The 13626-nt window shown below is 37.6% G+C and overlaps 1 protein-coding gene across 7 annotated transcripts in view; it reads right to left on the bottom strand.

The window, feature by feature from the left end:
- LRRC9 (leucine rich repeat containing 9) overlaps nt 1-13626 on the bottom strand; it is a 195131-nt gene that overhangs the window by 142450 nt on the left and 39055 nt on the right. The gene's annotated exons all lie outside the window — the stretch shown is intronic.

Raw genomic sequence — 13626 nt, 5'->3', positions numbered from 1 at the left:
TCCTTCCTTCCTTCCTTCCTTCCTTCCTTCCTTCCTTCCTTCCTTCCTTCCTTCCTTCCTTCCTTCCTTCCTCTCTTCCCTCCCTTCCTTTCTTTGTTGCTTCTTTCTTTATTTAGTATTTTATTTTCCCCCAATTATATTTAACAACTATTTTTAACATTCATTTTTAAAACTTTTGAGCTCCAAATTCTCCCCATCTCTCCTCTATACCATTCCCCGCCATTGATAAGGCTAGCATTTCAATATATGTGTATCCATAGTGTGTCATGATACATAGTCTAGCAAAACATTTCCTCAAAACTTCTAAAACATTTCCACAAAACTTCCAAAACATTTCCACAAAACTTCCAAAACATTTCCATAAAATTTCTAAAACATTTCCACAAAACTTCACAATGTGAAAGAAAACAGATAAAAGCAAAAAAAAACCTCAAGAAAAATGAAGTTTAAAAAGTATGCTTCAATTCTTATTCAGATACCATCAATTCTGTCACTGGAGACGGCATTTTTCATCATAAGTCCTTCAGAGTTGTCTTGGATCATTGCATTGCTATCCACAGCTACTCATCTTACAATATTGCTGTTTTTGTATGCAGTACATTTCACTGCATCAGCTTGTATAAATTTTTTCAGGTTTTTCTGAAAGCATACTGTTCAACATTTTCCATAATAGAATAGTATTGCAACACAATAATTTGTTCAGCCATTCCCCAATTGATGTTCATCCCTTCAATTTCCAACTCCCTGACACTAGAAAAGAACTGCTAGAAATATTTTTTTGTACATATAGGTTCTTTTTCCTTTTGAGATTCAGACCTAGTAGTGGCATTGCTAGACCAAAGGATATGCATGATTTCACAGCCCTTTTGTGAAATTCCAAACTACTCTACAAAATGGTTAAATTAGTTCACAACTCCACCAGCAATGCATTAATCTCATTTTTCCCATATCCCTCCCAACATCTGCCTTTCTTCCTTTTTTTTAAAATTTATTTTATTCTCATTTTGTACAAATGTTTTTTTACATTAATAAAATATTCTTGTTTACAAGTAAACAAAATACCCCTCCTCCCCCATGAATATAGATAGACTTGCTTGGGCGAAAAAAGTAAAGGGGAGAGAAAAAAATTAAAATTAAAAAAAAATAATAGTAATAATTGTAGGTATGGCCAGGTGGCCCAATGGATGAAGCACCAGCCCTGGAGCCACAAGCACCCCCTTGTAAACCCAACAATCACCCAGCTGTGTGACATGCAAGCAACCCAATCCCCACTGCTCTGCAAAAACCAAAAAAAAGAAAGAAAAAAGACCCAAAATAAAATAAAATAGTAATAATAGTAGGGGTGGCTGGGTGGCAGACAGAGCATTGGCCCTTGAGCCAGGAGCACCTGGGTCCAAATCCGGCCCCAGACACCCAAAGATCACCCTGCTATGTGGCCCCAGGCAGGCCATCCAGCCCCACTTGCCCTGCACCCTCCCCCAAATAATAACAACAAAAATGTGCTTGAGTCTTTGTTCCAACACCAACAACTCTGTCATGGGTGGATCTCATTCTTTAGGATAAGTCCATCACAAAAGTTACTTCCATATTTTTCCACCGTTGCCATTGCTGATCACAACTCCCACCTTTCTTATTTCTCCACTACCATGTACTCTATTTTCTCTCTCCTTTCACTCTGACTCTGCTGTAGGGTCGCTGAGTGGCGCAGCAGACAGATCCTTGGTCCTGGGGCCAAGAAGCCCTGAGCCCCCATACCACCCCTTAGGCCCAGAATCCACCTGGCCCTGTGCTCCTGGGCAGGCCTTCCAATCCCAGCCCCTTGCAAGAAGAAAGAAAGAAAGTGTGTTATATCTGGCCACTCTCCCCCCATGGTCCATCCTCTCCTCCTTTATTCACATCCCCACCCCTTCCCCCTGCTCCCCCCTCCTTCTTACTCCAGATGTCTATACCCCATTGAGTATATTTGCTGTTTCCTCTCCTAGCCACCTCTGATGAGAGCAAAGGTTCCCTCATTCCCCCTTGCCTCTCCCCTTCCATATCATTGCAATAGCTCATTGTAATAAAAAAAATCTTACGTGAAATATCTTGGACTATTCCCCCTCTCCTTTTTCTTTCTCCCATTCCATTTCCCTTTTTTCCTATTGACTCCACTTTTACACCATATTTTATCTTCGAATTCAGCTTTCTCCTGTGCTTCAACTATAAAAGCTCCCTCTACCTGCTCTATTAACTGAGAAGGTTCATATGAGTATCATCAGTGTCATTTTTCTATGCAGGAATACATGCAGTTCATCATCATTAAGTCCCTCATATTTTCCCCCTCTCCTCCAATCTCCATGCTTCACCTGAGTCCTGTATCTGAAGATCAAACCTTCTGTTCAGCTCTGGCCATTCCAAAAGGAACATTTGAAATTCCTCTGGTTCATTCAAAGTCCATCTTTTTCCCTGGAAGAGGACATTCAGCCTTGCTGGGTAGTTCATTCTTGGCTGCATTCTAAGCTCTTTTGCCTTCCGGTATATTGTATTCCAAGCCCTATGAGCTTCCAATGTAGCTGCTGCTAAGTCCTGTGTGATCCTGACTGCAGCTCCATGATATTTGAACTGTGTCTTTCTGGCTGCTTGTAATATTTTCTCTTTGACTTGGGAGTTCTGGAACTTGGCTATAATATTCCTAGGGGTTGGTTTTTTGGGATCTCTTTCTCGGGGGATTGGTGGATTCTCTCCATTTTGCCCTCTGCTTCTAGAATATCAGGGCAATTTTCCTGTGGTAATTCTTTGAAAATGATGTCAAGGCTCTTTTCCTGATCATGACTTTCAGGTATTCCAATAATTTTTAAATTATCTTTCCTAAGTCTGTTTTCCATATCAGTTGTTTTTTCAATGAGATATTTCACATTTTCTTTTAATTTTTCATTTTTTTGTTTTGAAGTATTGATTACTGATTTCTGGTAAATTCATCAATCTCCCTGAATTCTATTCTTTGTCTGAAGGATTTGTTCTCCTCAGAGAGTTTTCTTATCTCTTTTTCCATCTGGCCAATTTTGCTTTTTAAAGCATTCTTCTCCTCAATAACTTTTTGAACTGTTTTATTCATTTGACCTAAGCTGGTTTTTAGCATGCTATTTTCTTCAGCATTTTTTTGGATTTCCTTGACTAAGCTGCTGACTTCATTTTCATGTTTTTCCTGCATCTCTCTCCTTTCTTTTCCCAGTTTTTCTTCCAACTTCTTCATTTGATTTTCAAAGTCTTTTTTGATCTCTGTCATAGCCTGAGCCCAATTTCTGTTTTTCTTGGAGTCTTTAGATGCAGGAACTTGTGCTTCATCTTCAGACTGAGTATTTTGGTCCTTCTTGGGCTCAATAGTCTTCTTTTTGTTTCTCTGCTTGCTCATTTTCCCAGCCTGGGCCTGGTTTGGGGTGCTTCCTGAGCTTTTGGGACACTCCCACAAGGGTCTCAGTGTGTGTCCTCCCTCCTGGTCTGTGAATGACCATAAGCACCCCACTCTGCCACGGGGCTGAGTTGGGGGGGCCTAGACTGGGATCAGGATCTGAATGTGGTCAGAGCCCCAGAGTCCTGTTCCAGAGGCAGAGGACAGAGCTCTGCAGTCTCTATTCACTCCCTTCGCTCAGCTCAATGGGCTCATGCCCTGGGGGCTCCTGCTTACCTGCTCTGCCTGCTTCTGTTTCCTTGTCTGGGCCAAAGACCAAGCTGCTGGCTGTGTGCCCTGAGGGCTGGGCTCCACATGCTCACTCTGGCAGAGGTCCCCCGCTGTTCCCCCACTTTGTGCCGGTGCTCCTTGGGGTGCAGTTCAGGAGACTCCCAGCGCCCTGGGGCTGCCTCTGGGAGGCTGAAGTTCTTTGGCTCTGGCGGACCACCCCTCTGGCAGGCCGCCTCTCCAATCGGGGGGAGTAGAGCCTTTCTGCTCTTTCCCAGGTTACCTTGGGTAGGAGAACTGCCTTACTGGGTCCCTTTGTAGGTTCTGTCTCTCAAAAGTTTAGTTAGAGTCCTTAGCTGATGAATTTTATCAGAGAGCTCCTAAGACTTGATCCCTTCTTGTCACCATCTTGGCTCCGCCCCCCCCCTTTCTTCCTTTTTTATCCTATTCACCAATCTAGTCGGTATGAGATAGTATCTCAGAATTGCTTTAATTTGCATTTCCCTGATCAATAATAAGTTAGGATATTTTTTCATGTAGCTATAGATAGCTTTGATTACTTCATTGAAAAAAATGTTCCTTTCTTTTGATCATTTTTCATTTTGGGAATGGCTCTGATTTTTACAAATCTGTTCTCTATGTTTGAGAAATTAAGCCTTTAACAGAAAATCTGCTTCAAAAATTTTTTTCCACAATTTTTTCCACAATTGTTAATTGCATTTCTCTTGGGGCAGTTAAGAGTGCAGTGGATATAGCACTGGAGTTAGGAGGATAGGAGTTCAAAACCAGCTTCAGAGACTTGCCACTACTAGCTATGTGACCTTGGGCAAGTCACTTAAACCTGACTGCCTCACATTCAGGGCCATATCCAATCATCCTGATTCATATCTGATCACTGGACCCAGATGGCTCTGGAGGAGGAAGTGAGGTTGGTGACTTAACACAGCATCCCTCACTCAAATCCAATTCACGTGCTTATCATGGTATCACATTCCTGACATCCTGGTCTTCTTCAAGAATGAAAGACAAGCACCTGTTTCACTTGCATTTCTCTTTATCCTATCCCCCCCATTTATTCTTTTTTCTCTCCTTTCATTCTATTCTCCTCAAAAGTATTTTGCTTTTGATTATACCCTCCCTAAATCTGCCTCTTATTCCTTTCCCCTCCTACTTTCTGGTAATGTAAGATAGACTTCTATGCCCAATTGAGTGTGTATGTTATTCCCTCTTTGAGCCAATTCTGTTGAAAGTAAGCAACTCTCATCTCCCCCTTGCCCTCCACTGTAAAAACGTTTTCTTGCCTTTTTTATGTGAGATAATTTAATCTCATTTTACTGCTTCTTTCTCCAAGTACATTCCTTTCTCACACCTTAATTCAATTTTTAAGATACAATTTTTCTTATTCAACTCTTATCCAATCTGAATCCTTTGTTTATATATATATTCCTAACTGCCCTAATAAGAACATTGTTCTGAGTTACATGTGGGAAGGTGAACCTTTATCTTATTAAATCCTTATTATTTCCCTTTCCTGTTTACCTTATTATGCTTCCATTGAATAAAATTTTTCTATTCAGCTCTAATCTTTTTTTTTTTTTTTTAGTTTTTGCAAGGCAATGGGGTTAAGTGGCTTGCCCAAGGCCATACAGCTAGGTAATTATTGAGTGTCTGAGGCTGGATTTGAACTCAGGTACTCCTGACTCCAGGGCCAATGACCTATCCACTGTGCCACCTAGCTGCCCTCAGTTCTGATCTTTTTAACAGGAAAATTTGACAGTCCCATATTTCATTGAATGTCCAATTTTCTCCCCTGAAAAATTATGCTCAGTTTTCCTGGGTAGTTGATTCTTGGTTGCAATCCAAGCTCTTTTGTCTTCCAGAGTATCATATTCTAAGCTTTCTAACCATTTAGTTGCTAAATCTTGTGTTATCCTGATCATGACTCCACCATACTAGAAATCCTTCTGGATGCTTGCAATATTACCTCCTTGATCTGGGAGCTCTGAAATTTGGCTATAATATTCTCAGGAGTTTTCATCTTGGGATTGCTTTCAGGCAATAATCAGTGGATTCTTTGAATTTCTATTTTCCCCTCTTGTTCTTGAATATCAGGGCGGTTTTCCCCTGACAATTTCTTGAAAGATTATGTCTAGGCTCTTTTTTTTTTAGTTTTTTTTTGCAAGGCAAATGAGGTTAAGTGGCTTGCCCAAGACCACACAGCTAGGTAATTATTAAGTGTTTGAGACCAGATTTGAACCCAGGTACTCCTGACTCCAGGGCCAGTACTTTATCCACTGCACCACCTAGCTGCCCCTTTTTAATGGCTTTTTAAATGATCTCTCCTAGAGCTATTTTCCAGCTCTGCTGTTTTTTTCAGTGAAATACTTCATATTGTCTTTTATTATTTCATTATTTTGGTTTTATTTTATATTGCTTTTTGATTTCTCATAAAGCCATTAGCTTCCATTTGCTCAATTCTAATTTTTAAGGAATAAATTTTCTTCAGTGAGTTTTTGTATCTCCTTTTCCATTTGGTCAATTCTGCTTTTTTAAAGCTTTCTCCTCCTCATTGGTTTTTTGTACCTCTTTTACTATTTGGCCTAGTATTATTAAGGTGTTTTCTTCAATATTTTTTCAGTGTCTCCTTTACCAAGCTGTTGACTTTTTTCATTATTTTATTGCATAACTCAAAAGACTTGCAAGGTAGTGCTAAGATGGCAGTGTGAAGCTAGCATACTCCTGGAGCTATTCCCTACACAACACTAAATGAAACATCTATCCAGACATTAAAGCTACAGATACAACCAAAAAAAAGAGTAAAGCAAGTTTTCAACTGTAGACACCTTTGGTGAAGGTCTGTCTCTTTGGGGGAAATGGGGAAGTAAAGTCTAGCTAGGCAGGAGAACAGGAAAATCAGGGGCCACAGTGTAGTCTAGATCCCAGCAGCTAGATAGCAAGCCAGCAGGGAAGGTCCCAACCCAGACAAAGTCTGAACCCTAGGAACACTGGGACAAAAGACAGGGAACAAAGCACTGCATAGACAATGGCTGGGCTGCATAGGCAACATCTTGACTAGTGATAAGCCAGGAATCAGGCTCCAGTCCCAGTACAAAAAGTATGGGTCTATACTCTTTATATACTAGGAGCAAAGCTCAAAGAATTGAAATGCCAAAAAAACCCCAAAAACTGCAAGAGTGCTAACCATAGAAAGCTTCTATGAAGATAGAGATGATAAAAATGCTACCTCAGAAGAAGAAAGAAATAACAAATTATCTACATGGGAAGTCTCAAAGCAGTCTACGAATTGGACTCAACCAAAAGCTCATAGAAGAGCTTAAAAAGAATTAAAAGCCAAAGAAGAGGGAAGAAGAACAATGAAAAAAAGAAATGAGAGCTATGAAAGAATATTATAAAAATTGACCAAAGAAATCAACTTCTTTAAAAGTAAAAATAAGTGAACTGGAAAAAAATGTAACTCTTTAGAAAATAAAGCTGACTAGCTGGAAAAGGAATGAAACTCAGCAAAAAGTAAACACAAAAGGAAAGCAAAAGAGAAATACAAACATTAACCAAAAAAATAAAGCCCTAAAAATTAAAATTAGACAAATGGAAACCAATGCATCTATGAGACACCAAGATTCTCTCTAACAAAATCAAAAGGATGAAAAAAATTAAAGAAAACATGAAGTACCTTTTAGGAAAAACAAATAACCTGGAAAATAGATCCAAGAGAGATAATTTACAAATTATTGGTCCACCAGAAAGCCTAGAATGAAAAAGAAGAGCCTGAAAACTCTTTCAGGAAATTATCAGGGCAAACTATCCAAATATACTAGATCAAAAAGACAAAATATCCCCTCAAAGAATATACAGAATGTCTTCAGAAAAAGACCCCAGGATAAAAACTCCAAGGACTACAATAGCCAAATTCCAGAATTCTCAAATAAAGGAAAAAATACAGAAAGCAGGCCAAAAGAAGCAGTTTAAATACAAAGGAAGCAGAAAGGTAGAAATAATAAAAATATACTTTCCAGATCATGATGCAATAAAAATTACATGTAATAAGGGACCACAAAAAGATAAACCAAAAATTAATTGGAATTTAAATAACTTAATTTTAAAGAATGAATGGATCAAATGAAAATCATAGAAATGATTAATCATTTCATCTAATAAAATGATAAAAATGAGATATCATATCAAAATTTATGGGATGCAGCCAAAGCAGTTTTTAGGGTAAATTTTATATTTCTAAATGCTTATATGAATAAAGAGATCAATGAATTGGGTATGCAATTAAAAAAAGCTAGAAAAAGAATAAATTAAAGATCCCCAATTAAATACAAATTAGAAATTCTGAAAATCAAAGGAGAGATTAATAAAATTGAAAGCACAAAACCACTGATCTAATAAATAAAACTAAGAGTTAGTTTTATGAAAAACCAACTTTTGCACAACTTTCTTTTGCACAACTGTGTGCCAATAAATTTGATAACCTGAGTGAAATAGATGATTATTTACAAAAATATAAACCACTCAGATTAAAAGAAAATTATACACAAATTTTATTGCATAACTCTCATTTCTTTTTTATTTTTTGAAATTTTATTTTTTCCCACCAAATACAAGGGTAGTTTTCAGCATTCATCCACTTGCAAGTTTTTCTAACACCCACCTTTCCTGCTCCCCTCCCTATGGCAGAGAACAATCTGATAATACATGTACAATTGTAGCTAACATTTTCATATTGGTCATGTTGTGAGAGAGGAATTAGAACTAAGGGGAAAGAAAAAACATGAAAGAAGTTTTAAAGATTGAACAGAATATGTTTTGCTCAGCATTCAGACTCCATAATTTTTGCTCCATATGTAGATGTACATAGCAGGTCTCTCAGAATTGTACTTGATCTCTGAACTGCTGAGTGGAGCTGCATTCATCATAGTTGATCTCACAATGTCGTTGTTAATGTTTTTGGTTCTGCTCACTTCATTCTCCATAAGTTCATGCAAGTCTTTCCATGCTTTTCTAAAGTCTGACTGCTCATGATTTCTTATAGAACAATAGAACTCCATAACATTCATATGTCATGACTTGTTCAGACACTCTCCAATTGATGGGCATCATCTCAATTTCCAATTCTTTACCACTACAATATTTTTGAACATCTGACTTTTCATATTTTTTCATGATTTATTTGGAATGCAGACCTAGGTGTATATGCTGGATCAAAGACAGTTTTATTGTCTTTGGGCATAGTTTCAAATCGCATATTTATTTGGGCATAGTTCCAAATTGCTCTTCAGACTGGCTGGATCACTTCACAATTCCACCAATAGTGCATTAATGTTCCAATATTCCCACATTTTCTCCAACATTGATCATTTTCCTTTTTTGTTATTTTAGTGAATCTGATTGGCACTAGGAGGTACCTCATAGCTGTTTTAACTTGCATTTCTCTAAACAATAATGATTTGAAACTTTTTTTAATATGATTATAAATAGCTTTAATTTCTTCACCTGAAAATTCACCTGTTCACATCCCCTAAGTCTTTTTCAATTAGGAAATAACGAATCTTACAAATTTGATTCAGTTCTCTATGTTTTAGAAATGAGTCCTTTATCAGAAATATTAGCTATGAAAGTTGTTTCCCAGCTTTCTACATCCCTTCTAGTCTTGGCTGCATTTGTTTTATTTGTGCAAACCCTTTTTAATTTAACACAGTCAACGTCATCCATTTTGTAATCTATAACATTCTCTATTTCTTGTTTGATCACAAATTTTTCCCTTCTCCATTGTTTTTGGTATAGGATATGAGATGTAGGTCTATGCATAATTTTTGTCATACTATTTTCCAGTTTTCCCAGCAGTTTTTGACTAACTTCCCCCTTGGGAGAAATTTATACATTCCCTTTCCTTTCTCCTTATCTCTCCTCCAATGTTTTGCTCTTGATCAGTATTTTTACTATTCATCTTTTTTTTCTTTCTCCCTTTCCCCATTAACTTTTCTTTTTAACTTTACCTTTATTTTTGCCCTCTCCTTTATCAGTTCCTTCTTTCCCCTTTTCCCCACTATTTCCCTGTAGATTAGGATAAATTTTTAAACCCAATTGGGAATGTATATTATTCCCATTTTGAGCCAAATCTGTTGAAAATAAGATTTAATCAGTTGCTCTTCATGTTTTATTATCCTATAATGCTTCACCTACTTCTAGTATAATCCTTCAAGTCTTAATTGTTTTACCCATCTTGTAACTACAACCTCTATCAATATATACTCCATTTTATCTGTCCTGAAAGAAGTACAATTCTCATGGGTTGATTGATTTATAAGCAACATTATCTCATAATCACTTCACAGCCTTTGTCCAAGTACACTCCCCTCATCTATCCCATTATACATATACTTCTCAAAAACCAAAAAAAATCATCAAATTGTAATCAAATTATACCACCCCCTCTTTCCAAGTACCCTCTATAGAATATAATCCTCATGAGCTAAATCATGTAAATCAAAATCATTTCGTGATCCATGAAAAAATATGCTGAATTTTGAAGGGTAGTTTCTTGGTTGGTTCTTAGATTACTAAGCTCTTTTGCCCTGAAGAATGTCATATTCCAGACCCTCTGATTGTTTAACGTTGATAAATTCTGCAAAATCCTGACTAGGGTTCCTTAGTATTTAAACTGTGTCTTTTTTGGCTGCTTGTAGTATTTTCTCCTTTAGCTGAGAACTCTGAAATTTGGCTACAATATTCCTTGGAGGTTTTACTATGGGATTTCTTTCTGGAGGTAATTGGTGGATTCTTTTACATTCTATTTTTGTCTTCCTCTTCTAGGATTTTAGAACAGTTTTTATATGATAATTTTCATTCCCTTTCCAATTGGTCATTTTTTTTTTGCAAGGCAAAGGGTTAAGTGGCTTGCCCAAGGCCACACAGCTAGGCAATTATTAAGTGTCTGAGGCTGGATTTGAACTGGTACTCCTGACTCCTGGGGCCAGTGCTCTATCCACTGCCCCACCTAGTCACCACTCAGTTTTACTTTTTGATGAATTAATTTTTTCAATTGCTCATTTTAACTTTTAAAGGAACTTTCGTCAATTTTTTATAATTCTCCTGCATTGTTCTCATTTCTTTTCTCCATTTTTCTTCTTCCTCTCTTCCTTGGTTTTAAGATCTTCTTGGATTTGAGGCCAATTCATAAACTCCTTTAAGGTGTCACTTACAGGCATTTTGTCATTGCTTTCCTTTTCTGAGATGACGTTTTTAGAGTCCCTATCAACATAGTAGCTTTCTTTGGTTACAGTTTTTTTATTTTTTTATTTTTTTGCATATTTTGATAGTTGACCTCTGCTCCTGGGGTACAGTGAATATACTGCCAAGCTTTTTTTTTGTGCTGGAACTGGGATCTGGTCCCTAGCTTATCACCTGCTATGCCATTGACTATGTAGAGGTTTTTAACTCCCTCTTTTACACTAAGGAGTTGCCTATGCAGAGGTTTGTTTCCAATCCAGCACCATCTGTTGCACCAGCATTTCCAGGGCTTGAACTTTGTTTTCAGAGCTGTAATAACTCCCACTGTTTTCCTGCAGCAGTGCTGGCTTATTGCCTTGACCTGAGTTGTGCTATGGCTAAGAGCCTCTAGCTGAATGAATTTCCTGCTCTCCCACTTATGCTGGAATATACTTCCCTTTTATCCAGAAAAGACAGACCTTTACTTAAATTCCTCTGTATCTTGAGTTGAGAACTTGTTTCACTTTTATTTTGGTGGGATCTGTACTTTGTAGAGGCTTCATTTAAAGTTGTTTTGGGAAAAGCTCCAGGAGCTTCTAGCTTTGTGCTGCCATCTTAATTTTGCCCTGGAAGTTCATAACACTCATTTCTCTTAGCAATTTGTTCTTTACCTCTCTTTCTTGACTTTCAAAATTTTTTTTGAGTTCTTCCATGATCTGAAACCAATTCATAATTTTTTGTACAATTTGGATATTTAAGTTTTGACTTTATTATCTTCTTCTGAGTATGTTTTGATCTTGTCACCATAGTAACTTTCTAGGATATGAATGGTTTTGTTTGCTCATTCTCCCAGACTAATAACTTTTAACTCTCTCAAAGTAGGGCTCTACTTCCAGGAGGGAGGATAACCTGAACCAAGCTTTTGCACTTGTTTTCAAAGATATTTCCAGGGACTTGTAAGTTTTCAGTTCTTTCAGGGAGGTGTTCACTATGCTACTGGTCTGTGCTCTGGTCTGGAGTCATGAGGAGGGTCTCAACTCCCCTGGGGTCAGTCACAAGCTCTAATGTGCTAATGCTCCTCCTTATCCTAGGTGCCACTAGGGATTATGACTTGGATCTGAGTATGGGCAAAGCAACAGTCATGTCTCAGTGCTAGCAAAAAGACTCCTGAAATTTTTTGACCAGATATTTGGCCCCATTTACCAACAACTGGGCTGAGAGCTTTGGAGGCAACAACTGCTGTTACTGATTCAGTGGCTCCTTAGGCCTGCTCCTGGTTTGGTGGGGTGGGGGCTGTGCTGGTGTACTCTGTGCTGGACTATACTCCATTATCACCCAGGTAAATAGACCTTTCCTGCCAACCTTCCAAAATGTTCTAAATTGTCTTTGACTTCTTTAGACTGAGAGTTCTGGAAACCACCACTGCTGCAATTGATTCAATCAACTTAAGTCCCATTCCTGGTTTGCTGGGGCCAGTTCTGTGTTAACATGGACTGCACTAAACTGTGCTCTTTTCTTACTCAGGTGCAACAAGATCTTTCCTGCCAATCTTCTAAATTGTCTTGAGCTGAAAAAATTGTTTGCATTCAATCTTTTTGTGGGATCTGCTGCTCTCTAAAATTTGTTTAGAGTCATTATTGAAAGGTATTTGGAGTGGTTAAGGGGAGAGGTCAGGCAAATACCTGCCTTTACTTTGCATCATGGCTCTGTCTCCCAGGAATGTTTTCTCAATCAGGAAAAAAAACATAACATGTAACATTTATATCATAGGTGAATTTTTCAGCTAATATTCATAGTCCTAGTCACCTGAGTTTACCACTTCCACAACATCAGTGTTCAATTAAATTCAACAAATGTTTATGAATATGACAAGAACTAAAAAATTCCTTGAGGTAGATTGAATATTTTTATTTCAAAGTGAAAACTTTTGCATAAATTGAAACAACTGTCTTTCTAGTGTTAAGAATGTACTATGGGCAAGGCACTTAAATGCAAGAATTTCAAAGAAAAAAGAAAAATAGTCTTTGTCCTCAGGTCAAAGGAATTTTATTAGGGACTACATATTGTAAAATAGATTAAGTTAATATAGGATAATTTGACAAAGGAAAGGACGTAATAACTGAATTATCAGAAAAGGTATGCTATAGGGTATGGTCCCTAAGCTGATAAATGGAAGAAGTATTCTGAGATGAAACAGTAAAGAGGAAACACACTCTGGGAATAGGGGACAATCTGTACAAAGGTGGAGAGGTCATCTAGTTTGGAGAATAGCCAGAGGGTCAGTTTGTTGAAACATAGAATGCATATAGGGGAATATAATAAGAAAAATCCAGAAGGGTAACTTACAGGAATAATTTTGAAAGGTGTTGAGATATCCTGAATATTTTGGACTGGTTGAGTAAGCTAGATTTTTACTTTGGGAAGATTATTTTTGGCATTAACATGAAGTATAAACTCAAAGGAAGGAGACCAGTTGGAAGTACATTCAATAGCCCAAGAGTCATAACTATATGTGAAAAGAAAAAAGTTGGATGTGAAAGGTAGAGAATATACCCAAGACCTGAAAACTGATGAAGGGGATATTGAAGATAAAAAAGAGAGGTTAATTCCAAGGTTCGGAAACTGCATAATTGAACAGAAGAATAATGGTACCATCAACAGAAACAGGAAAGTTTGAAGGAGGGGTGAATGATAATGAAATCTATTTGGAAAATCGTGATTTCTAGGTACTTATGGGA

Source organism: Macrotis lagotis, chromosome 4 (genome assembly GCF_037893015.1).
Source record: "Macrotis lagotis isolate mMagLag1 chromosome 4, bilby.v1.9.chrom.fasta, whole genome shotgun sequence".
Classification (NCBI taxonomy): Eukaryota; Metazoa; Chordata; class Mammalia; order Peramelemorphia; family Peramelidae; genus Macrotis; species Macrotis lagotis.
This window is presented reverse-complemented; position numbering and strand designations above follow the sequence as displayed.